The sequence below is a fragment of the Podarcis tiliguerta genome (genome assembly GCF_965153285.1).
Source record: "Podarcis tiliguerta genome assembly, chromosome: 16".
NCBI classification, from domain to species: Eukaryota; Metazoa; Chordata; class Lepidosauria; order Squamata; family Lacertidae; genus Podarcis; species Podarcis tiliguerta.
The window spans coordinates 19,919,446-19,945,194 of NC_139549.1; the positions used below are offsets into that span (position 1 = coordinate 19,919,446).

The window sequence follows — 25,749 nt, forward strand, 5'->3', positions numbered from 1 at the left end:
CAGTGTGGGAGGGAAGAGACAACTGTCAGGAGATTTCTGGTGTCAGACCTGTTCTGGCCCTCAGGGTAGAATGCTGAGCTTGGATCTACCTGGCAACCTGTTTACTGAACGTTCCACCTGATTCATTTCACCGCAAGATTAGAGGACGCTGACTCTTTAATGAGCGGTCACTCTGATTAGCTGTGGGGATGTTAGATGAAGTTACCCCACACTTTCCAGTGCATTTTCTTTACTCCAAAGTCCTCTCACGGGGGGGGGGGGGGAGTGGGTTTGCTGCACAAGAGGACCAAATGAATTGTAAGACCCAAATTTCCCAAATTGCAATTGAATCCTACCCAAAAAAACCCCACCATCTGGAAGACCCTTAGGGGAGAGACCTGGCTTCAAAACCAAGGTCATTTGTAAACTTAACTTGATCAAGCCACAATCTGCAGTTCAATTCTATACAGTGGTACCTTGGTTCTCAAACACCTTGGTACTCAAACGCCTTGGTTCTCAAATGCTGAAAACCTGGAAGTAAGTGTTCAAGTTTTCTAATTCTTTTCAGAAGCCGAACGTCCGATGCAGCTGTCGGCTATTTTTTTCCAGGGCACCTGCACCAATCAGAAGCTGCGCTTTTGTTTTTGAACATTTTGGAAGTCAAAAGTGTGGTGCTTTTGTTTTTGCTATTTATTTTGCATTTTTGTTTTTGAGGCTTTTTCGGTTAATTTGTTTTTGTGACTGTGTGGAACCCAGTTCAGCTACTGATTGATTGATTGATTGTGTGACTATGGAAATGGATAAAAGCCCCCCATCCAAACCATGACTATCATCAGTGCAAGTAAGAAAAAAATATAATTTAAATTTTTATCAGCTACAATATTGTCTAATTTATTTTATAGTACAGCACATCACATTGATTATTGCTTTCATTTTATGGAGCAATGTCTCGTTAGATAGTAAAATTCATGTTTCTGTTTCAGGGGTTGTTTTTAAAAGTCTGGAACAGATCAATTCGTTTTGCATTACTTTCTTTGGGAAAGCACGCCTTGGTTTTGGAACACTCTGGTTTTGGAATGGTACTTCCGGAATGGATTAAGTTTGAGAACCAAGGTACCACTGTACCTGAACTATAGTGGCAAGAGGAGGAGTTGTAACTCACAAGGACCTATGCACAGCTATTATGGTAGAATAGCCCTACTTTAGCAGAGAATGCTGCCTTTAACTATTTGAGGAGCAGGAAAATGCATTGCAGGGGTTAAGACTAGATGGTTCTTGGGGTCCCCTCTCACCTTCACATGCAGCAAGTGTTTGCAGTTTGGTTGCCCTGTTTCATACAAGGTATTTCTATACTCAGTTGGTAGAACATGCTACTCTTAATCTCAGGGTTATGGATTCAAGCCCCACTTTGGCAGGGGGTTGGACTAGATGACCGCTGTGGTCCCTTCAAACTCTACTGTACAAGACCATGATCCTATCCTGGACCAGTGGCAGACATTGGCGTGTTAAATTTCAGCAACACCCTGTGTGACGGCCAAAATTCAACGCCCTCTGCCTCCTGCGCTCTGTTCTAAATAATAGTTGCAGTGCCTCTGGGGCTCTGTGCCCAGTTCGACTGAACCGGCTGCAGTCCCCTAAATCTGCCTGTGCCACTCATGCTGGGTTTTGCCTGAGACATTTAAGAGCTTAAGAAATGCTTGGGGGCACACTCAAATGTAAAGAAGCAGTGACTCTACTGGTTCTGAGCCTGGAGGTGACTTCCAGACATTATGTCAGTACGCTTTCACAGAGCAAGTTCCCGCAGCCCAGAAAGTCTAACTACGTACCCCTTCAAATCGATGTTTTCTCTCTTCTTCTTGTGCCTATTCTGCAGAATGTCATGGACACAATAATACTGGGGTAGGGGTTACTGGGTTGCTTTTGTTTTTATTTTGATGATGTATTTTGTGTTTTTATTTTGTGATTTATGTCTTGTGAACTGCCCTGAAACCTGCGGGTATAGGACGGCATACACATTTAATAATACAGTGGTACCTCAGGTTACATACGCTTCAGGTTACAGACTCCACTAACCCAGAAATAGTGCTTCAGGTTAAGAACTTTGCTTCAGGATGAGAACAGAAATTGTGCTTCCGCGGCGCAGCAGCAGCAGGAGGTCCCATTAGCTAAAGTGTCTTCAGGTTAAGAACAGTTTCAGGTTAAGAATGGGCCTCTGGAATGAATTAAGTACTTAACCCGAAGTACCACTGTAATAATAATAATAATAATAATAGGTTGATTTGTACCGGACACATCATTCCATTTTATTACTTGTTCCTTAAGGCTCCCCCAGTACCACCATTTTATTGCCATCTTGGGGCGGGGGTGGGGGGGTCTCTTCTGCTATAGCACAACAAAAGCAGAACAAAATAGAATAAACCAGAAAATCTGCAGTATAGAAAGTTACAGGATTTTAGAAGGAAGCTATATGGTCCGGGCAGTGCCTGAAAATGAAGCAGGATGCCTGCCCCATAACGTCTGCAAGTGCCCCTGACCATTAGATCCAGTCATGACTGACTCTGGGGTTGCGGCGCTCATCTCGCTTTAGTGGCCAAGGGACCTGGAGTACAGCTTCCAGGTCATGTGGCCAGCATGACTAGGCCGGTTCTGGCGAACCAGAGCAGCACACAGAAACGCTGTTAGCCTTCCCGCCGGAGCGGTACCTATTTATCTACTTGCACTTGATGTGCTTTCGAACTGCTAGGTTGGCAGGAGCAGGGACCGAGCAACGGGAGCTCACCCCGTCCTCTGGATTCGAACTGCTGACCTTCTGATTGGCAAGTCCTAGGCTCTGTGGTTTAACCCACAGCGCCACCCGCATCCCAGAGAAGAGGTAGCGGTTTATAAAAATTAGGCGTGACATGGAGAAGGCAGATACAGAAATTGTCCCCCCCCCCCCATCTCATAACTCAGGCTTCCTCAACCTCGGCCCTCCAGGTGTTGTGAGACTACAATTCCCATCATCCTTGACCACTAGTCCTGCTAGTTAGGGATCATGGAAGTTGTAGGCCAAAAACATCTGGAGGGCCGAGGTGGAAGAAGCCTGTCATAACGCATGAAGCTGAATGTTGGAAGCCTCAGGACAGGTAAAAGAAAGCATTTCTTCATACAACACAGAGTTAAACTGTGGAACTCCCTGCCACAGGAGGCAGCGATGACCATCAACTTGGACGACTTTAAAAGAGATTGGGCAAATTCATGGAGGAGGAGGCTATCAATGGCTACTAAATATGATGGCTAAGCTCTGCCTCCTTGGCTGGAGCTTCTGAATACCACTTGCTGGTAACTGAAGGAGGGAGAAATTGCTGTTGCACATAGGATCTTTTTCATTGAATTTCCATAGACTTCTTGCTGGCCACTGTGAGAACAGGATTTTAGTCTAGATGGGCCATTGGCCTGATCCAGTGGGGGGCTTTGCTTAATTACTCTCACAGAAGTAAAACAATTAAAATAAAATAACTTGAGAAGGAGGAGGAGGAAAATGGTGGCAAGCTACTCCATGTCTGCCTTGCCTTGCTAGACCATAGTTAGGCTTCCTGCATCCCACCGAGTCTATGATTTTGTCTGCTATCTTTTAAAGCCACCTAAGCCATCACCGCACGTTGGGGCAGTGAAGTCCATAAATTAATTACGGGAGCTTTAAAGCGGTTGGGGATTTAATAACAGAACGTTTTGTGTTCCCTGGTGGCTGGAAGTATTTCTCCGCTTCTCTCTTTCAGAAGGGGATGTTCCCTTGCTAGTGGGAAGGGCAGAGAAACTGTGTGAAAGAGAGAGAGAAAGCGCAGTGTGGTTAGAGTGTTGGACTAAAGCCACAGGTGCCGAGTTCAGATCCCTGCTCTGCTTCCAAATGGTCCATCGGGTCAATAGAGCACTCTCGAATGTAACATGGGAAGGGCTGCAGCTCAGTGCTACAACATCTGCTTTACAGACAGTAGATCCCAGGTTCAGTCCTCCACATCTCCAGGTACAGCTGGAACTGTCCTGGAGAGCTGCTGTTGGTAGATGGACCAATGCCAGCAACTTGTGTTCCTAGTTCCATTCAGTCCTTCATTTAGAGCACTGCTTCCCAAACCTGGGTCTCCAGCTATTTTTGGACTACAACTCCCATCATCCCTAGCTAGCAAGACCAGGGATGATGGGAACTGTAGTCCAAAAACAGCTGGAGACCCAAGTTTGGGAAACATTTTTTGATTTAGAGCCTTGAGGTCTACAAACTTAACTTTCCCTTTAGGGGAAGGACTGTATCTCAGCGGTAGAGATGCCTCCAGTTCAAATCCCTGGCATCTCTAGGTTTAGAGACTCCCTGTCTTAAATTCTGGAGAACAGCTGCCAGTCAGTGTAGACAATGCTGAGCTAGATGGACCAGTGGTCTAACTCTGTGTAAGGCAGCTAGCAATTGTAGAAAATGGACAGGGCCACCAGATTCAACTTAGATGGTTCCCCTTTCCCTGTCGGTGAAGTTAGATGGGTGTAACCTGGGAAGGTACTGAGAATCCTAGAGAGCCGCATTTGGTACCCAGAGCTATTGCAATGCCTTCATCCCAATGAAGGTTTTGTTGGTATTCTTGAGCGCCTTTGAATTTAGGTACTTTCCCCCCTGCCTTGAGTTTTGCTATCTGAGAGAGTGCAGAGGATTTATCTGAAAACGTTTTGCTCTCCCTCACCCGCAATGCACCGCAATCTCTCTTCTCTGCTCATATACTCACAGTTTCTCTGCATAGCATGCATTGTCTGGATTTAATTTTTTTTCTAAGCACTTTTTGGGAGGGAAGAAGTTAGATTTGTCACCTTGCCTGGACACATTTTCACAGATGGATGCCAGCAGGCTTCCCATTCCCCACTGTGACTCGAAACTGTTTGATGGAGTTGTTGCCAGGTTGGTCCTCGAGAAATGAGACACCGAGTCAGAAAGGGAGAGGGAGCAAGTGAGAGAGCTTTGACTGAACGAAAGTGCTCTTTGCCAGGGGAAGAGTAAACAGGCTTGCAAGGGGCTCTAAAATCTACAAGCAGGGTTTGCAACAAAGGCTGTGTGTGTATGGCCCAGATATATCATATTTATGAATTTGCATGAGACAGAAAACGTTGACTTGCTTGTTTCCAGTATGTATCTCAGTGAAGGCTGGTCCATTGGGGGAAATGGTACTGCCCCACCAACCTCCACCTGCCCTCAGCCAGCCCTCACCTGCCTGCCTTGTGACTTACAACCAGTCCCAGAGGTGGTGCTGCTGTGTCGTCTTCCTCCTCCTTTGTTTTCAGTGTAGAACTCAGCAGGGAGGAGGGTGGGGACAAAGCTAGAATTAGTTGGCTCAGCCTGTCATTGGCTCTGGCTCCACCTACTGTTGGCCTCCTGCATTACACCATACCGGCCCCAGTGGGCATCAGCTACTGCTATTTCACCCTTCACCCCCTGTATCATTCCTCTGAGCAAATCTGGAGTTTTCTCCTGCTGCTCCTTGGGAAAGTTTGGAGATCTGATCATGGATCTCTGGAATCATATAGGTGTAGCCCTAAGAAACTGAAGCCAGATGGGGGTTGCAAAAAATTGTAAGTGTTTAGATTAGGCTGATAGGAACCAGCTTGGGGTGTGTGTGTGTGTGTTTTGTATGTGTATATGTATGTATGAATTTTCATGAGATAGAAACTATTCGTTTAATTGCATAACAACCAAGCGGTCGACAAGCTGTGCAATAAATTCATGAAAAGTAAAAGTTGCAGTATGAGAAGAAAAACAAATATACAGTCGAGCCTTTCCTTTCATTATGCCAAGCTAAATGCCACAAAATAAATATAAGTTTTAGTGTTATCCATCACTCTTAGTCAGATAAGAAGTTACAAAAAGCAGCAAGTGGGGATGAGCATAAATAAAAACTTCAAAAAAAATAAATAATTTGGCAGGATGTTGTAATCAGAAGGTCATTCTTTTAGAGTTGGTTCCAAAATGGTGACTGCAACCTCAATAAGCCTGCGTACATTCAACATGTTGTTCTAGAATCAATGGAGGCTGAGAACATGCAGGTCCCGCTATTGGAACACATTGTGTATGTGCATTATATAATGCATTAATAGCACATGCAACATACTGTGGAAACACAAGATGAAACACAAGCCCCCTTAACAGTAATTAAAAAGCATCTTGGCCCAGTATACCTGAAGGAACATCTCCACCGCCATCGCCCAAACACTGAGGTCCAGCTCCAAGGGCCTTCTGGCGGTTCCCTCCCTGCGAGATGTGAGGTTACAGGGAACCAGGCAGAGGGCCTTCTCGGTAGTGGCACCCGCCCTGTGGAACTCCCTCCCATCAGATGTCAAGGAAATAAACAACTATCTGACTTCTAGGGAAGCTTTTAATATTTTATGAATTATTGTATTTTAATATTTTCCTGGAAGCTGCCCAGAGTGGCTGGAGAAACCCACCCAGATGGGCGGGGTATAAATAATAAATTATTATAATAATATTTTTATTATTATCTGCAATATGGAAACGATAAACAATGTTTATACCCATTCTAGCAGATAAACTAAACTCAGTCCCTGCCGCAGTCCCCAAACCATTCACATCAACCCAACAATTCTTCCCCTTAACCTCCCATCTAGGACTCCCGTGTCAAGACTAACTGCTGCAAATCAGTGGTGGGTGGGTCCAGGGTTCTCCAGAGATGGTCCAGCACCTCTGCTCTCCCTTCATAAGGGAACAGCAGCCAAAGCGGAGCAGGAAGATGGTGACAAAAGTTCTGACTGCTCTGCAGTGGTCCCAGGGCCGTGATTTGGCAGGAGAACATCTGCTTTGCATGCAGAAGGTTCCTGGTTCAGTCATCGGCATCACGTGGCAAGGCTCCCAAAGGCTCCCTGTCTGGAATCCTGGTGAGGTGCTGCCAGTCAGTATAGACAATGCTGAGCTGGCCAGCTTCCTATGTTCCTGTGATCGTACGAGCTAGCAAATATATGAGATCTGTGTTCTTGGCGTTAAGTGTATCTCCTCCCCAAGCAGTAAGAAGTCCGGGGCAGCACTACAAGGCTTGGCTTCCCTTGAATGGGAGCACACTGCAGACCTTACTTAGGTCTCTAGCTGTTTTTGGACTACAAATCCCATCATCCCTAACTATCAGGACCAGTGGTCAGGAATGATGGGAGTTGTAGCCCAAAAACAGCTGGAGACCTAAGTTTGGGAAACCCTGGTGTAGACAGAACTGAGCTAGGTGGGCCAATGGTTTGATTCGGTATAAAGCATCCCCCCCCCCACATTACATTCAAAGCGTTATTGAGAACCATAGCTGCTCAGCTTTCAACAGGGTGACTGCATTTCTGCTCCTTCGGACTGTGCCCCGGGGCCTTCGAAAGATTGTGAAAGTTAAGAGAAAGCTTCTGTTCTGTCTAATCTCTTTCTCTCCCCCCCTCCCGCCCCTCCCTACTGCTTGTATCCAGAATTACCGGGTAAGGCTGGAACATAAACAGCTTTTATTTGCCCATTGTGCCAGCCTGGGTGCAGCTGTCCTTAAACTCCTAGGAGAATGTGCATTCTGAGTTTGTTATTACGCTCCTGTATGAAGAAAGGTGCCAAAGATCTGTCTGACTTTGGAAATGTTGGCAGCTGAGTCTCCTTGATTGCGGTGCCAATTTCTCTAGGTTGGTTCTCCCACGTACTTTTTTCTTCTTTCCTTGAGCGTATGTTTGGAGACTAGCCGTAGCTCATGAGCAGAGGACCTGCCTTGCATGCAGAAGCCCATAAGGATGTGGGTCTGCTGGATCAGGCCACTGGCCTTATCCGGTCCAGCATCCTGTTCTCGCAGTGGCTGACCAAATGCTGCAAGCAGGACAGCAACACTCCCAGCAGCCAGTATTTAGAGGTATAACGCCTCTGACAGTGGAAGCAGAACACATCCATCTTGGCTGGTAGCCGTTGATAACTTTGTCAGCCATCAATTTTTCTGACCCTCTTTTAAATCCATCCAAGTTAAACATCAAGAATAACTTTTTCAAGTAAAGGTAGGAGAGACCCCCCCTTACCTGAAAGCCTGGAGTGCTGCTGTCAGTCAGTGTAGACAATACTGAAGTAGATGGACTGATGGATCTGGCTGTATAAGGCAGCTTTTTAGGAAGAAGAACGAAACCCATCATCTCCTTTGTACTTGCTGAGCTGCATCCATATTTAACCAAAACTTGTGTTTGGGAGATGGCTCTTGGTCGGTATAATATATACCGTATTTTTTGCTCTATAAGACTCACTTTTTCCCTCCTAAAAAGTAAGGAGAAATGTGTGTGCGTCTTATGGAGCGAATGCAGGCTGTGCAGCTATCCCAGAAGCCAGAACAGCAAGAGGGATTGCTGCTTTCACCGTGCAGCGATCCCTCTTGCTGTTCTGGCTTCTGAGATTCAGAATATTTTTTTTCTTGTTTTCCTCCTCCAAAAACTAGGTGTGTCTTGTGGTCTGGTGCATCTTATAGAGCAAAAAATACGGTATATAGTTTCAGCTGAGCTGTCTTAAACTGAAACACGGCAGGGAAACCTTTCCATCCCCTTGCATAATACTTTCCAGTGGATATTGCTTCTTATTTCTCTTACATTTGTATCCTGCTTTTCTTTCGAGGCGCTCAAGGTAGCGTACGTGCTTCACTTCCCTCCTTGTGGAGAAAGCAGATAGAGAGAAGTTTGCTCTCCCCCGCTCCTAACACAAGAACTCACAGGCAACCAATGAAGCTGAATGTTGGAAGGTTTGGGACGGATGAAGACTATGGAACTCCCTCCCACTGGAGGTAGCGATAGCCACCAACCTCAGTGGATTTAAAATAGGATTGGAGAAATCCATGCAACAGGATAAGGTTCTCCGTGGCTAAGGGCCACAATGGGTATTCTCTGCCTTGATGGTCAGTGGCTGTATTCCTCTGTCTATCAGTTGCTGGGATCACAGTTGTCTTCTTACCTGCAAGTAAGAGCCTATGTCGGTGTGTTTTGGGGTGGAAGCTAAGACGCCCCACAATGACCCTGCGAGGTAGGCTGAGAGTCGGTGACTCCCAAGCAGTAAAAAAACAGGTGCAAGAAATACGAGACTGCCTGGGGGAAGCCGGAAATAACTTTTCACGGCTGGAAACTGCTAATTTTGTGATCTGGCCGTGCCTAGGAAGGCGATCCAGTAGGAAGCATCATGGTTTGAGGTCTTCTCAAGTGGAGATCAGCTCAAGATCCCCGCCACCCACCCAACTACTCTTCTGCTTTCTGAAGCATCTTCTGAGGCTGCATTCTGCCTTGCAGACTGAATGCGGAAAAATCTACACAAATTCAGGAAATCTGGCAAACAAACGGAAAAGTCACATTGAAAACAACTATATTTAGCACCGCTTGCCTGTTGGGCAGCCCCTCCCCCCTTCTGATATAGGCACATCTTGCTCAATACATGTGCTGTGCCGAGTTTTTTTGGTGGGGGGATGTGTGGAGAGACGGACCATTCTGAGCAAGAGGCAGTAGTCGCATGTGCTATGTTCTCTGCCTCCGAGCCTTAAAGGTAAAGGTACCCCTGCCCATACGGGCCAGTCTTGCCAGACTCTAGGGTTGTGCGCTCATCTCACTCTAGAGGCCGGGAGCCAGCGCTGTCCACAGACACTTCATCCGCAGCGTGACGAAGCTGCTCCGGCGAACCGGCACCACAGCAGCACACGGAACGTCGTTTACCTTCCCGCTAGAAAGCGGTACCTATTTATCTACTTGCACTTAATTATGCTTTCGAACTGCTAGGTGGGCAGGAGCTGGGACCGAACGATGGGAGCTCACCCCACCGCGGGGATTTGAACCGCCGACCATGTGATCGGCAAGTCCTAGGCACTGAGGTTTTACCCACAGCGCCGAGCCTACGAAGGCCCTCGTGGAGTGGTAAATAAACACACGCAGGCCACTGACATTAAAGCATAACCACAAGCTGACATCTTCATTCAATCAAGCAGTCCCTCCCCCCCTTACATATCTGATGTTAGAAGCTCTTGGGGTCCAAACCGGACCCGGATGAATGTGGTTCAGGCTGCTCGGTAAGGTCAATAAAATCAGCAAATGAGAATCCGGTGAATTTTGCCATGGCCTTATGATTATTGGCTTGAGGTAACACACAGGTGGGCTTTTTCATGTGTGGTGCCAACACTGCAGAACGCACTCCTTGCCCAAATGCGGGAGGTCCCATCAGTATTGGCATTCCGTCGGCTCTTGAAGACACACCTTTTGGAACAAGCGCTTCCTCAATCTCCTGCCTTGCATCTCCTGCTTTGATTGTTGTTTTAACTGTTCCATAGTGTTTTAACAGGCTTGTTCATTGTGTATTTTAATTAGTGATGCTTTGAAGTAGTTATTTTTTGTTGCAGTTTAATTATGGGTAGTTTCATTTCTCTAATTGGTTTTATTCTTTTGTTATTGGTATGAGCTTTCATGTGCATGCATGCTTCTTTAGATACACACGAAAATTCATACAGTGGTACGTCGGGTTACAGACGCTTCAGGTTACAGACACTTCAGGTTACAGACTCCACTAACCCAGAAATAGTACCTCGGGTTAAGAACTTTGCTTCAGGATGAGAACAGAAATTGCGTGGTGGCAGCGACAGGCCCCATTAGCTAAAGTGGTGTCTCTGGTTAAGAACAATTTGAGGTTAAGAATGGACCTCCAGAACGAATTAAGTTCTTAACCCGAGGTACCACTGTACCAATAACAAACTTAGTTGGTCTCTAAGGTGCTACTTGAAGGATTTATTTTATTTTGTTTCGACCACAGCAGACCAACACGGCTACCTAACTGGTTTTATTTTTGTTTTTCAATGCTTGACTTTTTGTTTGCGAACCACCTTGGAATTTTATCTTGGGGGTTATCTTGGGGGAGTATAATAATGATTATGATGATGGAGATAATAAATGATGATGAAAGTAATAAAGATTATGATTATTAATGTGTTTGTTTTAGGCAGTAACTGTGGAGCAAGAATGATGTTCTTATAATATCCAGCTGCTCTGACTGATTGATCAGTCTTAAGGTTGCAAATGCGGCAGCCTCATGACAGAATCACATAGAACTATGCAAAGCATGGAGAAAGTGGATGGAGGGAAGTTTTCCACCCCCGTCATAATAGTGGAACCCAGGACCACCCAGCAAAATGGAGTGTTGGAAGATTCAGGTCAGATGAAAGAAAGTTCTTTAGGTAGCACATAGTTAAACTATGGAACTCACTCCCACAGGAAGCAGTAGCATCCACCAGGTTAGGTACATGAAGAACCAGAACAGGATGCTGGACTAGATGGGCCTTGGTCCAAACCATCAGGGCTCTTCTTATATTCCTGTGACAGGTTCTAAGGCCTTGGCTGTTGGGTGAAGAACCTGGGACCATTCAATGAAGCTGAATGTTGAAGGATTCAAGAGAGGATATCGTTAAAAGTATGGGATCTGCTCCAAAAAGAGGCCACGATGGTTTGCCAACTTAGCATAATAGAATCGTAGAGTTGGAAGGGACCCTGAGGATCATCTAGTCCAGGGTTTCCAAAACTTGGACCTCCATCTGCTGTTGGACTACAACTCCCATCATCCCTAGCTAGCTCGGTCATGGAGGATGGGAACTGTAGTCCAAAAATAGCTGGAGTCCCATGTTTGGGAAACCCTGATCTAGTCCAACTCCCTGTAATGCAGGAATAAGCAGCCACCCCATACAGGAATTGAACCTGCAACCTTGGTGTTACAGTGGTACCTCGGGTTACAGACGCTTCAGGTTACAGACTCCGCTAACCCAGAAATATTACCTCAGGTTAAGAATTTTGCTTCAGGATGAGAACAGAAATCGTGCGGTGGCAGCGGGAGGCCCCACTAGCTAAAGTAGTACCTCCGGTTAAGAACAGTTTCAGGTTAAGAACGGACCTCCAGAACGAATTATGTTCTTAACCTGAGCTACCACTGTATTAGCACCACACCCTAACAGACTGAGAAGAGGATCTGACACATTCCTGGAGGATAAGGCTATCCACAGCTACTAGGCACAGCGGCTATGTTCCCCCTCCAATGTTGGGGACATTATGCCTCTGAATTCCAGTTCCTGGAAACTGCAAGAGGGAAGAGTCGCTCTTGTGCTGAGGTCCTGACTGTGGACCTCCAACTGGGGCATCTGGCTGGCCACTGTGAGCACAGGATGCTAGACTAGGTGGGTCACTGGCCTGATCCAGAACCCTCTTATTTAATCCCACTCCTGAAGCTGCCTCACGTCCCCCCCATCCCATCAGAGTTCCTTCCTTTCTTCCTGATCTCTTCCTCCTTATTTTTCCTAACTCTTTAAAGTCCCCCCCACACTTAATACCGTATTTTTCACTCTATAACACGCACCCGACCATAACACGCACGTAGTTTTTAGAGGAGGAAAATCCGTAGGCATGCCACCCGTAGGCATTCCCTCCATAACACGCACAGACATTTCCCCTTACTTTCTAGGAGGAAAAAAGTGAGAGTTATGGTGCAAAAAATACGGTACATTTTTTGGACAAGATGGAAGGTGCAGTATTTTAGCTTGTTATCTGATAACTGGGAAGGTTATCGTGGTTTTTACTTTTTTACTGGTTGTACAGCTTGTGGGTAAAGAAGCTTTTCCCATTTGAGTCTGAGAGGTTTCAGTTATATAGTGTGGTGTGCTTGCGAGCGAGCGCGCGCGCGCGCGCACACACACACACACACATATATATGTCAGAAATAAATTGCTTTACTTACTCTCCAGAACAGTAATTGCATTGATCTATTGAGCTTTTTAAAAAATCTTCTGTATGCTGATTTGAGAGTAACTCTGGGTTTCTCCAGATAACCTCTCCCCCCCCCCCCGCAGCCCCCACAACCAGCAATCATCCTGATTTGCTGGCACGGAACTTATATGACACTTAGACTGTGTCCATTGTCGATTGAGCATTCATTCCGATTGGTTGGCGGGGCAGTTATCCAGTAATGAGCATTCATCCTGATTTGCTCATGCACCTTCCCGTTAATCATATGTTCATTGAATGTCTCAGTACATTTCCCTGTCACCTTCCTAAGTCCATTAAAAGTGTATTTGCTGTTCTAAGGTGACGGAGTGCTTTCATTCACTCTAATTGCACCAACCCGCAGTTCTGCTATGTGCCTGAGTCTGTTCCACTAAATAGGGAAAGTCCAGAGCATGGGTAGGCAAACTAAGGCCTGGGGGCCGGATCCAGCCCAATCACCTTCTCAATCCGGCCCGCAGGCAGTCCGGGAATCAGCGTGTTTTTACATGAGTAGAATGTTTCCTTTTCAGTGGCGTAGCGTGGGGGGTGCGGGGGGGGCGGGCGCACCGGGCGCAACATCTGGGGGGGGGGGCGCGCTCGCACTCGCAGCTCTCTGCCCCTACCTGGCTCACTCACTCTCTCTCACTGCAGTGCTGGCTGTGCGAATCCGATCCGAGCTGCCAGGTCGCCGCCCACTGTGGAGGGGAGGGTGCCAGGCATGCGATGCGGTGCGGAGAGAGAGCGAGGGACTATCTGGGGGAGGGACAGTGCAGCGGGGGGGGGGCGCAAATTACTTGCCTTGCCCCGGGTTAGGGGGCGCAAATTACTTGCCTTGCCCCGGGTGCTGACAACCCACGCTACGCCACTGGTCCTTCTATTTAAAATGCATCTCCGGGTTATTTGTGGGGCATAGGAATTTGTTCATTCCCCCCCCAAAAAAAAATATAGTCTGCCCCCCCCCACAAGGTCTGAGGGATGGTGCACCGGCCCCCTGCTGAAAAAGTTTGCTGACCCCTGGTCCAGAGACACCCTCTGTATCTGGGGTGGGTAAATGCCCAGCCTGCTAGCTAAATCTCAGCCCGCCGGGGGGGGGGGTGTCACAGTTGGGCCATGAGACCCTTTCCCTCAAACCATGTCCATCCACTGATGCCACTATCTGATGGGCAGAAGGGGGGGGGGCATAAACCCCAGTTGGCTGGGCACACCTGTTCCCAACAGGTAACAGCCAATCCCTCCCTCATCAGCTGGGAGTGGGGGCAGAGGCAGAGATAGCTGCTCCGGCACCTGGAATGGCCCGCGGAGGTGCACTGGCGAATGTCCCGGGGGGAGCGCTGCCCGTGGCGATGTCACCCCCCCCCCCAGGGATGACACCTACCGCACCCCCCTTTCTCCACCAATGAGTGGGGTCCTCCCCATTGCGGAATCTGGACCCATCCATGGCCAGCACACATTCCCAGAGAACCAGTGTGGTGTAGTGGTTAAGAGCGGTAGACTCGTAATCTGGTGAACCGGGTTCGCTTCCCCGCTCCTCCACATGCAGCTGCTGGGTGACCTTGGGCTGGTGACACTTCTCTGAAGTCTCTCAGCCCCACTCACCTCACAGAGTGTTTGTTGTGGAGGAGGAAGGGAAAGGAGAATGTTAGCCGCTTTGAGACTCCTTCGGGTAGTGATAAAGTGGGATATCAAATCCAAACACTGCTTCTTCTTCACCAAAAGATTATCCCAAGCGAACAGAAATGTCTTTTTCCGCACCCTGGCATACCCTTCAACATTTCTCCACTAAAAATAGGGGTTTCTTCTTCTTCTTTAATAATAATAATAATAATAATAATATACTCCACCAATCTGACTGGTTTGCCCTAGCCACTCAGGGCAGGTTCAGCATTTATCAAAGCATAATAAAACATTAAACAAAACCTCCCTATACAGGGCTGCCTTCAGATGTCTTCTAATGCGTGTATAGTTACTTATCTCCCTGGCTCAGGGGTTGCATAGCCTCCAACGATTGTCTGATGAAAATATGGACATCCTAAGGAAAAGCAGGACATTCCGGGATCAAATCAGACACCAGCACGGCTTCTGTAAATCCAGGGCTTTCCCTGGAAAATAGGCACACCTGGAGGGTCTGGAATGAGAGGCTCCTTCAACCCACTCAACCCAGCAGTAGACAGCAATGTTGAATGTCTTTGTAGGTGTGTCAGATACCGGGCCATGAAAAGCAATATCTCAGCTCAAAGTCACCAGCCAAGCCAATGCTGGATATTGCTAATATCCTCCCATAAATATGCATGTCTCAGGAATCGGTCATCTTCCATGCCTGAGATCCAATTGCTGCTCCACTGAGAATTCTGAATAGCCATGAGTCATCCTTTCGGAACAATGTCGTTTATTACCAATTTACATCTTAATTGGGTTCCTTTTGTCTTGAGATCATTATATTAGGAACATTTAACAGTGAATTTCCTGGGAAACAGGCAAAGCGGATGAATGCAGGTTTCTTTGGAATTAGCACGCACACGCACCCAATTCCCCCAGAAAGAACATAATTTTTTTTGAAGTGGAAGTTTCTTCTGACAGCCTCGCCGCTTTGCCGTGACCCAACTTTGCTGCGACTGTTGAGTGCTTTATTAAACGAGGGCATGTTTCTTGTCTTCTGCCATGATTGGATTTCAAAGCCATCTCTCAGGTGACATTTTTCTCATTTATTTCCCCCTCCCCCAGCTTCCCAGAGAGAGATTTTGGTCAAAACTCATGGCGAAGTCACCTTCATTCTGTTTTGAAAAAACAGGAGGCCTCCGATAGAGCTCCTCTTCAGCTCTGCAAATTGATCTCGATGAAACGTATATGGCCAGGCCCGGCTCTAACAAAAGCATTAATTTCACTTCGGAAGGGCTGGAATTGACTAGTAAATGAAAAGGGTTGTGGGTTTTTTTTTGCCATTGGGCTTTTGCGAGCCGCCAACCTTCCCTGAGAGTGAGTAGAATGGAACAGGCAACTGCTTCATTAAAGTACATCGAAGCCCTTGGATTCTTAAAAGCTTGTTTCATTAATGCGGCGCTGAGAAATTATCCTTTAACAACACACCCACCCCATCAATTGGTAAGAAAAGACATGGAGCATAACATCTAAGAGCTGGAAGGGTTCCCAAGTCCTCTGAAATTCAGTAAATCCTGCCCCCAGTCTGACCTGGGTGGGCTCAAACCATCAGCCTTCTGACCCATTGCACCACCATTGCAGTCACACTTTTCTAAGAGTGGAAGAGAATTTTGGTGATGTTCCCAAGACATGGGCTCCCCCCCTCTGCGCTGTTACTTTCAAGATGGTAGAGAATTTTTATGAGTGTCTTTTTTATTTCATAAATCAGGAATAGTTAAGGTGGCGCCCTCCGTATGTTTTTAGACAACACTCTTACTTTATTTTATATCTATATTATAAGCTTCCTTGATATATCTACTTTTGAAATGGAACTGGTATCCTTACAGATGCCACATGACACCTGTTCCCTGTTCCACATTCATAACAAATCAATATTTTGGTATGGCAGCACCTACACCTACATCTGAAGGCAGCCCTGTTTAGGGAAGTTTTTAATGTTTGATGTTTTAGCGTGTTGTTGTTGTGGTGGTGGTGTTGGGAGCCACCCACAGGGAAACCCAGCTAGATGGGTGGGGTATAAATAAATTATTATTATTATTATTATTATTATTATTATTATTATTATTATTACACTTTGGAACTCCCTGCCTATTGACATCAGGCAGACTCCTTCCCTGTACAGTGGTACCTCGGGTTACAGACACTTCAGGTTACAGATGCCTCAGGTTACAGACTCCACTAACCCAGAAATAGTACCTCATGTTAAGAACTTTGCTTCAGGATGAGAACAGAAACCGCGCGGCGGTGGCAGTGCTGCGGCAGCGGGAGGCCCCATTAGCTAAAGTGGTACCTCGGGTTAAGAACAGTTTCAGGTTAAGAATGGACCTCTGGAATGAATTAAGTTCTTAACCCGAGGTACCACTGTACTCTTTTTGGCACCTGCTAAAAACATTTTTCTTTAGGCAAGCCCCTCCGAGGCTGCCCAGTTGGGAACACGGCCCATGGGGTGTGCAACATTCTTCTGGCTAGCAAAAGGAGACAGCAAGTTCTATTGCAAAGCCCATCCAGCAAACCCAAAAGATGCCCCTGCCCTGTTCCGTTCATTAACCAAAATATATATTGGGCAAATTAATCAGGAGCCTTTCTCCGCTAATACATTTAGAGCGAAAAACTTGCATTTATTAATCTGTCACGTATGTGCGTATACACAAATTAATCAGGAGCTTGCTCTGCAAATACATCTGGAGCTAGAAACGTGCATATATTAATCTGTTGCGTGTGTGCATATACACAGATTAATCTCTGCAAATCAGTTAACAACATTATTAGCCGAAAAAGAAAAAAAAATGAGCCTGCTTCAGAGGGTATGTTTTCTTGGCAGGTTTATTTAAACGTTCTGAAACCAGAAAATATTTTGCAAGTCACAAAAATGTGACGCTTTGGAAGCAGGTGAGTCAATTTGGGTATGATGATGATGAAGATGAATGCAGGTGAATCTTCTGTAGTCACTTGGAGGGGCAGAAGGGGGAAGCTGGAGTGATGGCAACAATAGGTATTCCTGACCCCTTAAAAGGTGGGGCAGTCAAGCAACTGAACCAGCCCAGTCGTGGCCCAGCCACCTGCCATTTTATTTTCTAGTGATGGATAAGCAAAACAGCAAAGGGTGGGTAGGGGAAAGAAATGACCGGGAATATTGGCCAGACCACTCTGCTACTATATATATGTAAAACTCTCTCCTGGTTTTTAAAGCAAAGCTGGCAGCGAGACAGATGGCTGCCAGTGACTCATCTCAGTGCTCCATTTTCAGATCCTGTGCACAGCCCAGCCGCGCAGATGCTTCATCCCATTGCCGTTTGCCAGATCCACTTGGCGTGTGTGTGTGTGTGTGTGTGTGTGTGTGAAGATATCGAAATTAAACCGGCATAAATCCATCAGCCTCCGGGCCTCTTTGACTAGCGGCATAAATCCCGCAGAAACTGATTGAGCGAGACAATTGAGAGCGTCTTAAATCTGGCTCGTAAAAATGAATGCCATTAAACTAGGAAAGACGGATGGCGAAGGAGAGGCGATTGACTTTGAGCCAAGGGAGGTGACAGCAGGCTGCTGTTGAGGGGATCCAGGTATGCAGATCCAGTGTATCGTTCTGTTTGGTTCTTGCGGGAGCAGTGGCGTAGCGTGGGGGTGCAGGGGGGGCCGGCCGCATCGGGCGCAACATCTGGGGGGCGCGAGCTCTCACTCGCAGCTCTCTGCCCCTACCTGACTCGCGGGTTAGGGGGCGCAAATTACTTGCCTTGCCCCGGGTGCTGACAACCCACGCTACGCCACTGTGCGGGAGCTGTTCAGAACATATAAGCCCCTCTTTTGCAGATTTGTGTATCTGCACATGCTGGCCACACGGCCCAGAAAAGCCGTCTGTGGACAAACGCAGGCTCCTTTGGCCTGAAACTGGAGATGAGCGCTGCACCCCATACAGTGGTACTTCGGGTTACAGACGCTTCAGGTTACAGACTCCACTAACCCAGAAATAGTACCACAGCTTAAGAACTTTACTTCAGGATGAGAACAGAAATTGCGCGATGGCGGTACGGCGGCAGCAGCAGGAGGCCCCATTAGCTAAAGTGGTGCTTCAGGTTAAGAACAGTTTCAGGTTAAGAACGGACCTCCGGAACGAATTAAGTTCTTAACCCGAGGTACCACTGTAGCTGAATTCGGCTGGACTTAACCTTCCAGGGGTCCTTTCCCTTTCCCAGAGCTGACTCTTAATGGTGTGTCCTGGTGGTCTTGCTCTGATTTTCCCTTTCCAAGATATTTTCCCCCAGGCCAGGGCAGAGCCAAATCTGGGGGGGGGGGGGGCTATCCAGGTTTTTGCCCCAGGTGAAGCCTCCAGAGGGGTAACATTGATGCTCCCAGCCTGTGTGTGTGTACACAAATGCTTGTGGGTCTTCGACCTGGTTGAAATAAAGCCTAGTTTTGCCTCTTGTCAGGGATAGGGAACATCAGAAATGTGGCCCTCTTGGGCTCTCTGTCAGGCCCTTTGGACTCTCCCCAGACACGCCCCCTCCTTGAGTATTGATTCCATGGTTGGGTTGAACTCTGATGTTACCTTTTGCTTGCCTGGATGAGGGCTAGAGAGGGGTTTGTTAAGAAATTTACCTGCTATACAAAGGTAACAATTCCATGTGTTCCTCTGCCCCCTCTTGCCTCTTCTCTGGCCCCACTTACCACTGCCATGTGGGTCCCAGATGGTTGCACAAGAAGATGCAATGTCTGGAGCAACAGGGCCACGGAATTGTGGATATCACTTTGTAGGGAAAGCCTCACATTTTGCAGTGCCGCACAAAGTGAGTCATTGATAACATGAAACACAAAATGCTGCCAGGGCGGTGTGGAGTGGGGTGAGGAATAAAAGGTAAAGGTACCCCTGCCCGTACGGGCCAGTCTTGACAGACTCTAGGGTTGTGCGCCCATCTCACTCAAAGAGGCCAAGGGCCAGCGCTGTCCGGAGACACTTCCGGGTCACGTGGCCAACGTGACATCGCTGCTCTGGCGAGCCAGAGCCACACACGGAAACGCCGTTTACCTTCCCGCTAGTAAGCGGTCCCTATTTATCTACTTGCACCCAGGGGTGCTTTCGAACTGCTAGGTTGGCAGGCGCTGGGACCGAACAGCGGGAGCGCACCCCGCCACGGGGATTCGAACCACTAACCTTTCGATCGGCAAGCCCTAGGCACTGAGGCTTTAACCCACAGCGCCACCCGCATCCCTTGGGGTGAGGAATATACCCCTGCAAAACTTTGGCACAGGTTTGGAGAGGATCCCAGATTTTGGTGTTCATACTTAATGGGCCCATGAGATGTCAGTCAACCAGAGGTCTGGTTGAAGAGGAGTGTTTTCCAGCTGGCACCTAAAGATATGTAACGAAGCCACTGTAGAAAAGGCCCCTTCCATAGCTGTCAACGTTTCCCTTTTTTAAAGGGAAATTCCCTTATTCCGAATAGGATTCCTCGCAAGAAAAAGGGAAAGTTGACAGCTATGGCCCCTTTTCGGGTTGCCACCCTCAATATCTCTAGTGGAGAAGGCACATGAATAAAGGCCTCTCAGGATTATTGTAGATTCTGGGTCGGTTTATATGGTGAGAGGCAATCCTTCAGGTATTGCAGCCTTGAGCTGTTAAAAAGTCAAAACCAACACTTTGAATCGGGCCCAGAAACTACCGTATTTTTCGCCTCATAGGGCGCACCTAGTTGGGGGGGGAATAAAGAAAAAAGCCCGAGCTTCCCCCGACCCCAGCCCCCAGAACAGGCTGCTATCCGCAAGCCTAGGGAGCGTGGTGGGAAGTCACGCCAGTCTCCCCAGGCTTGCAGATATCTGCCCGAAGCCCAGGGCATGCTTCTCAGTGCGCCCCGGGCTTCAGGATGCAGGCAGCTCTCCAGAAGCCTTGGGAGTCCGGCAGGAACTCCCGCGGGCTCCCAAGGCTTGCAGATAGCTTCCTGAAGCCTGGAGAGCGAGAGGGGTCGGTGCACACCGACCCCTCTCGCTCTCCAGGCTTCAGCGAAAGCCTGCATTCGCCCCATAGGACGCACACACATTTCCCCTTCATTTTTAGAGGGGGAACAGTGAGTCCTATGGGGCGAAAATACGGTAATTGGTAGCCAGGCCAGTCGGACCAGGATTGGTGCAATATGCTCAAACTGTATTGCCCCAATGAGCAATCTGGCTGCCAAATTCTGCACCAGCTGAAGTTTCCGAACCGACTTCAGAGGCAGCCCTACATATCACTAGGACTTCTTGCACACCATGCATTTAATGCACAGCTTCTTGCCCAAAGAATCCTGGGGATGGTAGTTTACCCCCGCAGAACTACAATTCCCAGCACCCTTACAAGTGACCGTTCCTAATTGTCTGGGGGGAAGGCAGAAATATGTGCAGCCTGGGCCTGGCATCTTCTCCCAAGCTCTGACAAGATTCCATTCCCAAAGCATGAATCTCCCCGCCATTAAGGAAACTCTGGGCCATTTAATGAGCAATCTCTCAAAGGAGAGGTTGCCAGACGCTATATTGCATTACTTCCCCACCCCCTGCTAGTAGTTTATGTGACACTTGTCCAGCGGATCAGTCTCTCCGGCCTGGGAACAACCTGTTCAGCTGCGGTATGTGGAATCCAGTTGGTTGATTATGCCAAAGCAATGAGTGGCCTGGTTTTGAAAGCTCCCTTGCTGTGAACGTCAGAGACTCTCGCCTTCTGTCTTTGAGCCCCTTAGTTTTCTCTTCTCTAAAATGGGTCCATAATGTTAAAGGGGGTTCTGCACCACCAAACTCGGTCTACCGTTATACAGCCCTCACCTGCCTGCCTTCTTGCTTGCATTCAGTCGAGGGGGAGGCCCTGGATCTTGGCTGCCTCCTCCGTAGTCTCAGTGTATAATTTAACAGGGAGGCAGATAGGGGACAAAACTAGAACTAGTTGAATCTGCCTGTCATTGACCAGTCCCAATGGGCACCACCCACCACTGCCCAGAACACCTTGATTCCATCATCTTTGTTGACTTTCCATATATTTCGCTTTGCAGTATTGGCTTTGCAAGGTCCAGAAATACGACCATATCACTCTGGAGTAGGGATGTTGGAGAATTCTATCCGAAATGGAAATTGCTGCAGTGTGCACGTTCAGCTGAGGTCAGGAACAGAAATGACTCAAGCAAATACGAGCGCTATTTGCTTTTAATTCCTCCCCCCCCCCCCCCAGTTCGCAAAGGTTACATAAATATTCACATTGTTTTCTGCATTGCTTTCGGCGTTTCACTTCCATCGAAATGCATTGTTGTTAATTACACAACTGATGGTGCTAGCTTCAGTGGAAGCAGGTTTCAGAAGAAGCTGAAATGTAGTGGAAGAGAAGCGGTGCTGTTTGCAGTGTACACAGCACAGGACGGAGATCACTGCCTGGAGCAAATCGACTTATCCTGTCTTGACTTGGGGATAATGTTTACGTTCTAATGCTTGAACCTTGTTTTCTTCTGTAGTGTGCTGGGATCACCTTTTTTTTGCTAAGCAGTTGTCCTCGCAGTAGGTTTTGAATGGTTCCCATCTTCCAGCCTCTGACACCAAGCAGGGAAGGGGCGGCACAGATTTCTCTGCAATTCTGTGATTCTGTGTTTCCGTTGCAGAAGAATCTAAGGCTGTGTGTGCAACTCTCCTCCCTCTTTCCAATGTTTGGGTTGTGGGTGCCAATAATCTACAGTAGTGTAGATCATTCGCAAATGCAAATTCGGAAGTGCAGAGTCCCTTCGTGATAGTCACAGCCACGCCCCCTCGCAGCCACACCCCTTCTAAGATAATCGTATAATCTTAGAAGGTTGCATAATCTGATAAACAACAACAATAATTACAGAGGTATCGCAACAATCAATGCAGATCTCCACATGTTGCCTTTCAGCTAGATCTATTTTCCCTTTTTAACATAAATAGATTTTTTTATTGAGATTTTCTCAGACAATTAAGGAAGAGATACTAACAAACACAACAAATCTCGACTGTAGTACTTGGACTAAGTTCACTGTCGAGATCTGCTCTATTCTGGGCACGTTCACGGGCAAATGATTTGGAGTGTTGTAATACCTTACTTCAAAGTGACTGAAGTTATGTTTTTCTTGAAGTTTCATTGTGCGTAACAGCTTTCAGACCGTTCTCTCGACACTGAAGCACCTTGTTTTCAGTGTTCCTGTAGAGTGTACAGAACAACTCCTCTGTATTCTTCCTGTGTACCTTCTTAAGAATGACCCCAGGAACCAATCCTCAGTAGCTGACTCATCTCCTTTCACACTGATTGGCTCTGATCAGCACCCAAGGTGCATGCATTCAGTTGGAGGCTGAGATAGTTGACCTTACAAGGTCTCTTTCCATATCTGTGAATCTGCCTAAATAAGCCACAGTGCTGTAAAACCTTTTCTAGGGACAACCAAAATGTCATGAGCAAGCTTTTCAAAACTCATCAGGCAAGATGTTGAACAGGGAGGGGAAAGCGGGGGTAGAGTAAGAAATGATGACTTAATTCCAAGCCTGCAATTCTTAAGACGGAATGCAGGAGGCAACCTGCAATGCAGACCTAATTGGATTAATCTCGCTGTGTGCGAGACAGATATTCAGCGAGACTTCAAGACAGCTAGGATGAAAAAGAAAAGCAATAACAATTGTCACTCGTACGCATTTCTGATTCTACCAGACAAAAGAAAAGGCAATAGCGATCGTCATTCATACGCATTCCTGATTCCTGAGCAGAAAAACCACAAAACAATAATATCAGCATTCACACACATTCCAGATTCCACCCAGACAGAAACAAAATCCTCTGCCGCCTAGTGGTGAAATTAAATAATGACATTATCCACAGGAAGCCAAAGTGGGTGGAATTGCCAGGTCCATTGTAGGCACATACCATCAGATTCCACAGGCTAACTCAGCGGCAGCAGGATTAGCACCACCATAAGAACATCAGAGGAGCTAGCTGGATCAGGCCAGTGGCCCATCTGGTCCAGCATCCTCTTCTCACAGTGGCCACGCCACTCCTGTAGTTTCCATCAACTGGAAACATTGCTGTCTCCAACAGTGGAGGCAGAGCCTAGAGTAGCTATGAATAGCCTTGTCCTCCATGAATTTATCCAGTCTGCTATAAAGCCTGGGGTGGGCAGAATTCTGACAGCCACCTATGGGAAGGAGCTGTAGCCCAGTGGTTAGATCATTTGCTTTGCATACTGAAGGTTCAAGGTTCCATTCCCAATAGCCTCTCCAGAGAGTCACTGCCAGTCCGTGTAGGCACTAGACTAGACTAGGCAGCTTCCTGTGTTCCAAACTGACACATCACGTTTTTCACTGCTCGGTTCTTGTTTTGCCTCCTGCCCCAGCCCCTTTTACAGTGTTGCAGTTCTTTCTGGAAGCTGTCAGCAGGTTTTTATGGGTGTGGGTGAACTCCTGGCTGCTTCCTCTTTCATATGTAAATAGCGGCATCACCATCAAAGCAGTCAGATGGCTGTCTTTCTCCCTTTCAGGCTTTGTTTTTGCATACTCGCAACCAAGCCAGGAAAGATGTTAATGATATTGTTCTAAGGTCTTCCATATGCCATCTAGCAATGACCAGACCTGCCCCAGGTGGACAGGGTAGCCCAGGTGTCAGCAACCTTTCTCAGCTGTGGGCCGGTTCACCGTCCCTCAGACCATGTGGTGGGCTGGACTATATTTTGAAGGGGGGGAAATGAACGAATTCCGATGCCCCACAAAGAACCCAGAGATGCATTTTAAATAAAAGCACACATTCTACTCATGTAAAAACACACTGATCCCCAGACCATCCGCGGGCCGGATTAAGAAGGCGATTGGGCCACATCCGGCCCCCGGGCCTTAGCTTGCCTACCCCTGGGGTAGCCAGTTCAGCTGAGGAAAGTCCTGCTTGCCCCAAACCACTGGAAACAAGAAGAATAGCAGCTCAGTTGGCAGAGCACCTGTTGTTTACATGCAGGAATGGTCCCTGTTTCCATCTTGCACCTCCAGGTGAGGGTGAGAGAGACCCTTGTTTGAAACCCTGGGGAGCTGCTGACAGTAGAGGTGACCAGCAGCCATTGATAGCCTTATTCCCCATGGTTTTGTCTAATCCCTCTTCTAAAGCCACACAAGGAAGTTAATGCCTCCTGCAGGAGTGAGTTCCATATGTGATGCAGGAATAACTGTCTTTTGTCTGTCCTGAATCTTCCAACACTCCTTTTCGCTGCATGGTCCTGGGTTCTGTGAGGAGGCTGGAGAATTTCCCTCTGTTCACTTTCTCCATCCTGCCTAGGGGAAGGGTGAGCGATCCAAGAATCACCTTTAGAAACTGGGCAACGCTTTCCTGAAACAATGTTAAGGGGAGATAGAATCTTTCAAAGTAATGTGGGATTTTGTTCTGCTTTTGCAAAGCATCTATTTTGTGCCAGCTCTTTTACCTTGATGATGTGCTTTTCTTTCTTCTTTCTAAAATAATGCAATAAATTCGTACTTAGCCAAACCAGTCATTAATTTAACTCTTGGCATTAGCATCCAGCAGCTGCCAAATCAGACTGGTTTTGGGGTGTTTTTTAATGCACTTAAGGCTACGTTCCTGTAACTTGACCTGACATGGTTGGCAAGTCAGGGTTAGTTCCCTGTTTCTGAATGGCACAATTCAGCCACAGTTATGAAAGCTATTTATTGGAACTCAGGTGTTTGCGTGTTGCTGTTGTTTTTCAATAATGAGATTCTTGTATTATGGCAGAAGGAGAGGAGAAAGAAAATTCCCATCTGCTTTCTCCAACTTGCGCATAATTTTACGACTGCGGACATTGTGCCCTTATACAGTATCAAAAATTGACCTCTAGTTTTTGTGCCTTATGTACATTCTTAATTCCATTGTTGTCCCCTGATGCATTCACTTTTGGGTGGAGGGGTGTGTGTGTCACAGCTGGAAGTCACATGGTCTTGACCCAGCTTACCACACACTGAGAGAATTAGGCTTAGGGGCAATGTCTTTTTTTGTATGCAGGCCCCCACATACTAGAATAAATGTGACTTAACTTCAAGCAAAGCAGAAAACAAACTGCCCCCTGCAGAAAGAGGAGGAACTCACATCTGGAAAGGTGGTGTTTTCTGCCTCTTCAAGAGAGTGGAGCTGGACAACACCCGCCTGAGGGCACCCTAGTTGCCCCCTCAGGACCACTGTTCTGGTGGGTACCAATGGGATTAATAATAACCATAGAATCGTAGAGTTGGAAGGGACCATGAAGGTCAACTGGCCCAACTCTCCTGCAATGAGGTACCTTCCAGTACTTCTGAAAGTTCTTCTTCGTGTGGCACATACAGTGGTACCTCGGGTTACAGACGCCTCAGGTTACAGAC

General features: G+C 47.3%; 1 protein-coding gene and 1 long non-coding RNA gene across 5 annotated transcripts in view; both read left to right on the forward strand.

The window, feature by feature from the left end:
* NOS1 (nitric oxide synthase 1) overlaps window positions 1–25,749 on the forward strand; it is a gene marked incomplete at its 3' end in the record, with an annotated part of 178,291 nt that overhangs the window by 72,158 nt on the left and 80,384 nt on the right. The gene's annotated exons all lie outside the window — the stretch shown is intronic.
* On the forward strand, window positions 10,924–17,786 carry LOC310666002. Its single transcript, XR_014505750.1, has 2 exons — window positions 10,924–11,162; window positions 17,660–17,786. It is a non-coding gene; the product is annotated as an uncharacterized lncRNA (long non-coding RNA).